Below are 10,925 nucleotides of genomic sequence, written 5' to 3'. Positions count from 1 at the left end.
TGGAATCTCCACTCTGGCGCCTGGAGCGTCTCCTCCCCCTCCTTCTTCACTGACCTTGGTGTCCGCAGGGTTGTTTCTCTTACATGTTCTCACTCCTCTCTCCAGCTGCCGTTTTTGTCTGTCCTAACTTTTTTTTCCTTCTTAAAAATGTTATCCCAGAGGCATTACCACTATCGCTGATTGGCTCGGCCTTGGCTGGCGCTGGGTCCATCTTAGAGCCGGCTGGTATGGGCTTTCTCTCTCTCGAACACAGGGGAAGCTTCCAGCAGCTTCTTACAGAAGCCACCCCTGTAACCCCCCTGCTACCAAAACCTTGCCACACAAAGCCAATACACCTGGCAATGTGCATTTTCAGCCCAGAAAGCCAACCATATCCTGGGCTGCATCAAAAGAAGCCTGACCAACAGGTTGAGGGAGGTGATTCTCCTCCTTTAGGCCGTTCTCATGAGACCCCACCTGGAGTACTGGGTTCAGCTCTGGGGGCCCCAACATAAGAAGGATGTGGACCTGTTGGAGTGAGGAGGGCCTGTGAGAGACTAAAAGAGTTAATGTCTCAAACATTGTGGCAGGGCAAGTTCTGCATAACAACAAACTGCAGGTGAGAAGCCACACAGGGACAGGACTCTGAGGGCTTGTCAGAGGTTGCGCAATTCTGTGTTCTAATATGCTGAGCAGGGGAGTTCACCATATATGGCCAAAGGTCAAAGAATGGTCGTACCTGCAGGGAAGGAGAAGTTACTGCCCAGAGGACCTCCAAGCCCAACAACCCATTGCCCAAAGGTTCTGGAAGCACAAACCGCGCATGACACCTAATTAGCCCAATGATTTCGACTGCCTGCCTAAAGGAGGGGCAAGGAAATGATAAAAGGGCACAAATTGAAGCCCCATGTGTACATGTGCCCTCCGGAACTGGACCTCTAGACTGGTTGGACCAATGCTGTACCAAGGACCAGTGAAAACTTTCTCTTTCTCTTTCCTCTCTCTCCCTCCCCTTCTTCATAATCCCTACACCTCATCCCTTTAGACATAAAACCGTTGACCAAGTCTGGGACTAGGAGTGGATCCAGCCACCCCTGGGCTCCTCTCTGAGAGGGACTCTAGAAAGCAAGGGGTTCACTCTGAACTTTGTGACTCAGTGGGAGGGCTTTCCTTATTTTCTTCCCTGAACTGATCCCCAAATAAGCAAGGCTTGTAGTATATGTTTGGTCACATACGGTTGGCATGTGTTATATGGTTTACTAATGTAGTTTCATGCCAGTCATTGCTGTGAGTGAACAAAAGTTGAGTTTTGTGAGTTAAAGGATCCCTGGTGTCATTTCACCTTAATCCTGACCTGGGAATTGGTGAACCTGAATTGTCGTCCTGAGAAATTGGGATGTGACAGGGCCACGAAGACGATCAGAGGGCTGGAGCACCTCTCCTGTAAAGACAGGATGAGAGAGTTGGGGTTGTTCAGCCTGGAGAAGAGAAGGCTCTGGGGAGACCTCATTGTAGCCTTCCAGTACCTAAAGGGGGCCTACAACAAAGGCAGAGAGGGACTTTTTACAGGGGCAGGTAGTGATAGGACAAGGGGTAATGGCTTTAAACTGAATGAGGGTAGATTTAGATTACATGTAAGGAAGAAGTTCTTTACTGTGAGTGTGGTGAGGCACTGGCACAGGTTGCCTAGAGAGGCTAGGGATGCCCCATCCCTGGAGGTGTTCAAGGCCAAGTTGGATGGGGCTTTGAGCAACCTGGTCTAGTGGAAGGTGTCCCTGCCTGTGGCAGGGGGGGTGGAACTATACAATCTTTAAGTTCCCTTCCAACCCAGATCATTCTATGATTCTATATCTGCGACTATGTCTTTGCATCACCTGACCTTAAAAATACATGTAGCTATGATAAGAAGTAGCTTTCACAAGAAGATCACAGAGCAAATAATAGGAAGTGACTCAGAACACAGATATTTCTGTTTCCATTTCCTTTGATTTAGTCATTAAATCATGGACACAATGAAACTGCTAGGGCAAAATACGCTATACCTAAATGGTTTTCCTGTCTTCTTTTCATCCTAAAATTTCAAATACTCAGCACACTTAAGTTAATGAAGCATGTATGACTGACTGCAGTAGTTACTTAGAAGGACATTGCTGCTGAACCATGTTTAATCAGGGTACTGCCAGAAATCAGGTACAGTATCTGCATATCACAGTAAAATTAATAGAGAACCTAATTAGAAAATCAAAAGGACAAATTTGGGTTTTATTTGATGGCAGGCATTGCTCTCAGACTTTCTTCATACAGATTAATAAGTAAAATGTTGTGGAAAAGAGATGAGTCTTGGCAACATCACTTGATAGACATTTTGCACTAAACCATCAAGTAATTTTTCCCTGAGGAGCAGCCCTACATCTCTGAAAAGAGATTATTATAAACAATTGAACAGAGATGTCAGAAACCATATATGACAAATAGATCTTTGGCTACGTCAGTATATGCACCCATACACAAACACACACAAAACATATCCTATGTAAAAAGAAGTACTATGTAGTTTAAGGGAAGTGAAACTTAAGCAATAGCAAGTCATAGTTCTTGAAGAAGAGTATCAAGAGAAGACTATAAAAGAAAAATTTTGAATTTTGTAAGAGATAAATGTACTAGATAAATAGATTAACAAATAATTCTGATGCAAAAGATAAATATACATATTCATATGTAGATATTGATAAACACCTGCATCTATGGAAGTTATTTCTATAGTAGGATCCCTGTAAGGCTTACTGAATTTAAATTATCATAACTTCTTTCTTTCATGCACTGTCTATTATTGATATATTAATGATAGCATAAGAATCAATAACTGACTGGATTAGGGAAAACTTTGCAAAAAAGACCAAGGGTCCTGGTGAACAACAAGTAGGAAGCAGAACCTGAGTCAACAGTGCACACTTGTGACAGTGAGGGCTAAGCATGTACTGGGATGCATTAGGAGGATTTTACCCAGAAGGTCATGGGAGATGATTATTCCCTTCTAGTCAGCACTCATGAGTCCACATCTGCAGCATGGTGTCCAGTTTGTACCCCCCAATGCAGGAGAAATATTGAAAAATTGTAGTAAGTCTGAAGGAGGACCACTGAGATGACTGAGGGGTAGAGAATATGACCTGTGAGGAGAGGCGGAAGAATTAGATTTATTGAGCCTGCATAAGAGAAGGACAATGGATGAACCAAATTATGGTCTTTCACTATCTTGAAAAGGGGTCATAGAAATGAAGGAGACAGACTTTTTTTTTCAAAAGTAAAACAATGAGAGGCAATAGTGCAGCAGGTGAAATTCTTATTGGATACAAGGGGGAGGGGGAATCACAATGAGAGCAGTTAAGCACTGGAACAGGTTGACCAAGAAACCTGAGAAGTATCCATCCTTGGAAATTCATGTAGTCAAAACCATGACCAACCTCATCTAATTTTGAAGTAAGACCTGCTTTGAACAGGCAGCAGGACCAGTTAACTCATAAAGGTCTCTTCCAACCCCATGTATTCTGTAATTCTATTGTACCTAATTTTTTATCATTCCTCATAGCCCAATAAGATCTTTTTCCTTCTGCTGAATGTAGTTTAAAATTGATATGACACCAGAAGTATACACATAAATATGACACCTTTGAACTACTGCAGACAGAAACTACTATGGAAGGATCCAAGAATTATACAGTCTTTCAAACTATTTTGAAAAGCTTGATGCCCTATCTCATGTATGTTTAGCTACCCAGAAAACTCCAAACAAGCTTAGTTTGTAACTGTTTATAGACAAAGAGAGGTTATCCAACTCTTAGCTAATGCTATATTGAAGATTAAGGCCCTCAGAAATGTTATCCCTCATTATGAATCTGTAATGGAAAGGTCAGAAAAAAGCTTATTTTTTTTCTTTTGAGTAAAGCTCAAATGAGTTAAAATTCTTTTCTCAGTTCCTACCATAGAGATCTTATAATTTCAAAATTCATATTGAACAGCCAGGACCACTTAAGGCTTTCTATGGTTTTGCACAAGTTTTTTTTTTTCTTTTTACTGCATGAAAAAGACATTGACTTAAAAGGCAAATATGGGTTTAATACGTTGCTTCATTTTATGTGATGGAAGATAAAATCCAGATAGTAAGGTGATTCACTTTTCTTTAAAAATTTGTTGCAGAATATATTATATGTTGCATTGTTAAGAACAGCACTTCTCTCATGATTTTAAGCTATTCTGAACATCTCAAAGGACAAGCTTTTACCAATCTGCAATGTCTGCTATTTCTCTTCCTTCAAGTTCTGCATACTGAAATTTGATTTCACAATTTGCTCCATAAAGAATAGTTCTTCAAATATTGACAGCATATACTGCCTTCCTTGGACAGAACATATGCTGCTGACAAAAGTGTGTCTGCCATCAATTGGCTCAGAGAACTATAAGCAAATAATTTTTTGTCCATTTGTAGGACCCATGAATTTACCAGTTCTTTGTCTGAGACTATAACAAAATCTGTTTGAAAGTCAATATAAAGGAAAGCAAAATTAAAAGTCAATCCTAAGATTATGAATCTGTATTATTCAATTATTCTCTTGTCATATACTTTCCATCATCCTTCATTTATGTATTATGGATACAGTTCTGATCCTGTAAATCAGTCCATATTGAAAAATCATTTATTGTGATCTATGGATATCTGGGAACAGAGATGTGGATATGTCAATCAACTTCTCACACTGGCAACTCATACTATAAACTCCCTGGAGCTTGAGATCTTGGTTTTTATTGTGATGTCTCTTAGTATTTAAGCAGTATGTTCTTAAGTAGATATATGTAAATAATCATGAAAACTAAAGGGATATAATTTATGCCTTTGGTTTATTTAGGGATGTCCCAAATGCCTATTGCCTTTAATGATCACTTTAAATATATTTACATTAATTAATTGAGGTCAGATTTTAGTACTGTCATGGAACACCTAAAAACGGCTGAAATTTTGACATTTAAAAAACAACCAACAATCCAGCCTTTCTACAAAATCTTCTTATATAATGCTGTGACCTTTTAATTTTACAATTGTCTCTTAAATAGAAAATTAACAGCTACATTTTTATGTTTTGAAGGTAATTCATTATATATAATTTCCCTGAAGTAGTTTAGCTTATTAATGCTACAAATCCTTCATTTTGATAGGAAGAATAATGTGAACAAATTAGAAGAGGAATGTGAACAAATTAAAATTCACCGAACTACTTGAGCCACATTTGTAACTAACTTACTTGAGCTTAGTCATGAATCTGTTTCCACTCTTCTCAGAAAGAAGAATTTCTTTCAGCTTCCCTTGCTCCAGCACACACTCACATACATCCAGCTCAATTGATAATTATGAGTTCCACTTATCTTTAGTAAATTATTTTCTTTGGAGTGCATTCATAGTAAAGTATTTTGTAGTATTATGCTATAAGGATGTATGGAGTATTTGAGGGATGGATTTTGAAATATTTATTAGGTTGATTAGAGCAACAAAGTTGAAAACTTGAGGATAATATGAAATTACTTAGGGAGGCAAAGAGAAAAGATCTTAAGGGAGATCAAAAAATCTGGATGTATAGAGAGCACTATGAACAGTCTTGGCGTAGGTAAAATTTACCATTTAATGTGCTATGTAGGAAATCACTTTTACTGTTTATCAAAAACATGAACAAGGAAATAAATACACAAATAAATACATTGTAGTCAGTAGCAATTTTTTTCATTTGTTATTTAAATGCAATCTTCAATTTTATTTACAAGAAATTATTACCTCCTCCTTACCTGGAGTACCTTGCCATTGTTCTCAGTAAAGTTTCTATTTACAAGGCCATTTTCAGGATTTCAAGACATCTTTAGTCTTTCTGTTATAAAATATTTCCCAGCTGTGGAAGGTATAGCATAATCCAATAGCCCTCTGGAAAATACTAGCAGCTTTTTCAAGGGGATACTATAAAACTATAGGCAACAGACATTTGCTGCTCCAGACTAAAAAAGAAGAAAACCATGGTAATTTTGCGTAAATTCTTGAAAACTGTTTTGGGTCTATGTAATAAATTTATTGGTAGAATATATAGATCTTGAATCTCTAAGGCATCTGACATGGGCACCTTCTGATGATTCAGAGGAGCATATTATCAGCACCAAAGACCTAACAAGATAATCACAGTACCAGTAGCATTTAGAGAATTCAAAGCTGATCCTTTCATACATGTTCTTTTATACACAGTGAGTGTGGCAGACTTCAGGCCATCACTCATATAGCTCATGAAGAAGAAAATGAATTTATGAATCTCCTAAGGAATTCACTAGCCCTTCCTAAACTCTACTAAATGAAACAGTGAATTTTTAACCTGTCATTACCTTTCAAGTTATAAGCTGCGCTATTAAAATAATCAAATGGACAGACAGCTAGCAGAATGAAAATACAATTGTCATGCAAGCAAACTTGACCAAATGCTTTTCAACATATTAAAGATTTATGCATTACATATATTTGTTAATAATTATAACTGTGTGTACTTTAAAAATATTAAGATGTTTCTGAAATAATTGCTTGTCATTTTTCAATAGTTTTTCAAAAGTGTGAGTAAATTGAAATTCTCTAATTAGATGTTTGGTAATCCATATTTTTAAACAGCTTTTAAATTTTAGAGGGTTTGTTTGGTTTTTGTTGTTTTTTTTTTAAACAACAACAACAACAACAAAGTGCATTTAAGCTGACAGCTCCTTTATCAAGCTTCACCATGATGCAATTTGAAGTGGCTGAGATATTTAAGGACCTCTATGAAGGACTTCTTGATTGTGGAAGAGTCATATCAGTATTACCTATATTGCCTTTTCTGGAAAAGTGGTAATACCAAAATAGAACATCCAGGGGGTTAAATGTTATCTGCTTAAGTCATGCTGCAAAGAAATGGAAATAGAAACTGAAAAAGATCAAAGATTTATGAAGAATAAAAGGACTTATGAAGGCAGAAAGGGAAAACCTAGACATGGTAGTTATCTTTCAACCGTTTGATGTGTCCTGTGAAATCATTACATATAATATGACATGGTGCATACACCAGACATTAAGTGTAATATCCGGCATACTGTATGCATTCTGTATACTACCACAACATCATAAATGTTACCTATCACAAGATACTGGTTTTATTGGTTTTGCTGTAGTTATAAATTAAAGCTGAAGAAATGGCCTGGGAAAAAGTAGCAATAAAGAATAGCAAAGGACAAAAAACCACAGGAGTAATGCTAAGGTTTTATTGCAAAAGCACATACAAAGTAGGTATACTGCACTACCACACTCTGTTTCTAAGCTGAATCTACTCAGCAGTAAATTATCCAGCTTTTCTGGCAGGCTGTGAAGTTTCAAGCACTGCAGTAAAGCATGCACAGATTTTACTCAACTTCATGGCAAGCAGCATGCCACTGAAAGTTTCAGAGAGCTTTCTCCAGCTTTTCAGTGAAAGTACTGAAATTTCAAAACTATGGAATTTCATATCAACTGATTATCTAAGAAGGTTTAAACTAGGTTTCAGTTAAATTTATTCTATCATTTTTTAATGAAGTCAGTGCATTAGACTATACTTAGAGTTAGTACAATTTAGATTTCATTCAATGTCATTTACAACTAGTCAAAATTTAGACCAATAGTCTTAATGAGTTAACTGTGTACTTATGAAGTATTGTGAAAACATCCATTAGTTATTTGACAGGGTAGTTGGGTTGCATAAAAGATCATGTTCCACGATTTCTCCCCCACAGACCAGATTCCTGAAAACCTTTTAATTTATATAAATAGGTAAGAAAAAGATGCATGATCGGGGGTAAATGATCAGATATGTGATTCATCAGCTCCTTACCTCCACAGTTATTTGGAAAAGAAAACAAAATTATGGAAAATGGATGAAGAAAGGAACCAGAAAGTCTGTCACTCAAGACATGCAATTGTGAAATGGAGAAACATGAAGTAGTGAACTGAATGATTGCTCTTATCAAATGGTGCTTAGAGAAGAAAAATCTTGATTTTTAAATCAGTGAATGAATAGAATTTTATATTTATAATACAAAGTGTAACTCAGAGACTGTAGTCTAGGAGCACATTATACCTTGTTGCATAATAAACAAGAGAAATAAGTTTTCCTGGAGAGTTTTCACAGAATAAAAACACCTTTAAATCTGTTATTTCCTCAATAAGTGTTCTCTTTAAAATACAAAGAAATTAGGGTGAAAATATAAAGAGGTAATATAATGGTGCAATTGCAGAATAAAATCTACATATGTACTGTACTAGAACAATGTAGTTATCTCTAATAAGATACTTAATTTGCAGAGATGTTTAGCACAGATAAATTTTTTTTTTTTTTTGAGCTGTTGCACTGCGCTTATCACCTCAGCAGCTTCTGGGAAAATGGCAAACAGTCAAATTTTTCATGTTTATTTTACATCCCCTCCTTAGGTGAAACAGTATAAAAAGCAGGAAGTTTTGATGTGGGATGTATGCATGTCAATACAGATATATTTTGAAATTTTGTTATTTTTTTAAACAAACAGATCTTGTGCACCAAATAGAACATGATGAGGTTAGTGGTAACTTTAGTTCTTTCAACAGTCCAATGTGTTGTCTTGTCTCTGAAGAAAGCTTAAGATCTGTTTTTGTGAATTCCCTTGAGAAAATTTAAAAAAGGGAAAGTGAAAAAGGAAAAGGGAAATAAAAGAAAAGAAAAAAAAGAAATCAAAAAAGAAAAAGAAAGAGAGAGGGAGAGGGAAAGGAAAAATGAAAAGGAAAAGGAAAGAGAATAAGAAAAAGAAGAGAATAAAGAAGAAAAAGGGGAAAAAAGAATAGACAAAAGGAAACTTTTTGCCTTCAATGATAATTTCAGCATTTACATTTTCCTTGGATATTGCCCTTTCAGTGACCAAGGAATTAATACAGACAGTGAAAGTAACAGCTGATAAAGAATGTGCAAGCTCAGGGGAGAAAATGGAAGAAAGATCTGTAACTGACCCGTCTATATTTCAATAAAGCAAAATGGCAAATAGAAAGAAGCTGGGTACATATATATGTACTGTTATGAATATTTTCCACAGTTTTAGCCATTGTACATGTTGCTGATACCAGTCAATAACAGGTTGGCTTGCACTAGAAAGGTTAATCCTCACTAAATTGGGGTCACTTAGAAACTAAGATGGATTTCCTCTCTTATGAGATTTGGTTTATCTTTGTATTTATTTTCATGTATAGATCCAGACTCTGTCAAGGGACAAAGCAGTAATTCATTCATAAGCAGATACATCTAACCGCATCTATTAGTACAATTTTATTTTTTTATTGAGTCCAAATTGTCTTCTGAGTACATTGGATGAGTGAATACTGCATTCATATTAGCTAGCATCTAATTTACACTATATGCATGTTAATTTAAGGTTTCAGTTAAGGACACTTATAGAAAAGAGCATTCTATAATGGTTTGAGCATTGAAATTCTTCTGTGAAGCTCAGATAATGCTTCAAATTGCAGACTGAAATTCTGCTGACAGTTGGTGTTACTCTATCAAATCAAGAGGAACACAGAAGAAAATGTACCATACTGTTAGGCTATGAACAAATTTCAGTGAGAGTATAGTACCAGCAAAATTACTGAAGGTATTCCAGTGAATAAGAGCATCTCATTGGGACAGGTGAAAGAGCAAACAAAGTTGTAGTAATTGCTTCAAGAAACAAAGAAGCAACTTCCATCTTCTCTGAAGCACCAAGCATGGTCAACAAATAGTAATGTACCGCAGAGTTTACCATAGTCCCATTGTAAATCTTTGTTCTCTAAAAGAATGTGCTTAAGTGATTTGAAGGATAAAGTTCACCCATGGGGACAAGTAGCATCATGCTATTCTTTTTGTTAAATGTAGCTGTCATAGCAATAAATTTATACATACATATTTGTATAGTCTTTTCTTGCCTACATAAATACAAATTTAAAAACACAGAATCACAAAAAGGTTGAGGTTGGAATGGATCTCTGCAGGTCATCTGGTCCAACACCCCTGCTCAAACAGGGACACCTGGAGATGATTGCCCAGGACAACGTCTGGATGTTTTTTGGATATCTCCAGGGACTGAGACTCCACAGCATCTCTGGGCAATCTGTTCCAGTGCTCCATCACCTTTAGAGTAAACAAATGTTTCCTGATGTTCAGAAGGAACCTCCTGTGTTTCAGTTTGTGCACATTGATTTTGGTCCAGTCACCAAGCACCACTGAAAAGAGCCTGGCTTTGTCTTCTTTGTACCTTCCCTTTAAGTATTTATATACGTTGCTGGCTCATGTTCAACTTGGTGTCTATCTGGACTCTCAGGACCTTTTCCGACAAGCAGCTTTCCAGCTGCGTTGACCCCGGTGTATATTGTTGCATGGGGTTGTTATTTCCCAGGTGCAGGACTTTTCACTTCACCTTGTTGAATTTCATGAGGTTCCTGTCAGCCCATTTCTCCAGCTTGCTACAGTCTCTGCATTACAGTGTGGCCCTCTGACATATCAGCCACTCGTCTTAGTTTTGTATCATCAGTAAACTGGCTGAGGGTATACTCTGCCCCACCATTAATAAAGATGTTAAACCACACTGGACCCAGTATTCAGCCCTGGGGCACACACCACTAGTGACTTGTCTCCAACTAGTCTTTATGTCATTCATCAGCAGTCTCTGGGATGCTCTAAAAAGCATTCAGACAGTTTTCAATCCACCTAACTGTCGGCACATTTAGCCCAGATGTAACCCCCATGAAGTGAATTAAATAACTATTCATATTAGAGGCATGTGCTTTTTTAAGCAACAATTTTAGCTCCCTTTATCTAGAACAAAATAAAATATATTTGTACCCATTAATCTGGGAATATTGTGTACAC

At 37.0% G+C, this 10,925-nt stretch overlaps 1 pseudogene; it reads left to right on the top strand.

The window, feature by feature from the left end:
* The window catches only part of LOC104837778, a 175,040-nt pseudogene that overhangs the window by 1,718 nt on the left and 162,397 nt on the right, over positions 1 to 10,925 (top strand).

Source organism: Haliaeetus leucocephalus, unplaced genomic scaffold, assembly GCF_000737465.1.
Source record: "Haliaeetus leucocephalus isolate CR32 unplaced genomic scaffold, Haliaeetus_leucocephalus-4.0 Scaffold555, whole genome shotgun sequence".
NCBI classification, from domain to species: domain Eukaryota; kingdom Metazoa; phylum Chordata; class Aves; order Accipitriformes; family Accipitridae; genus Haliaeetus; species Haliaeetus leucocephalus.
Note: the sequence above shows the minus strand (reverse complement) of the source record. Positions and strands in the feature narration are given on the sequence as shown.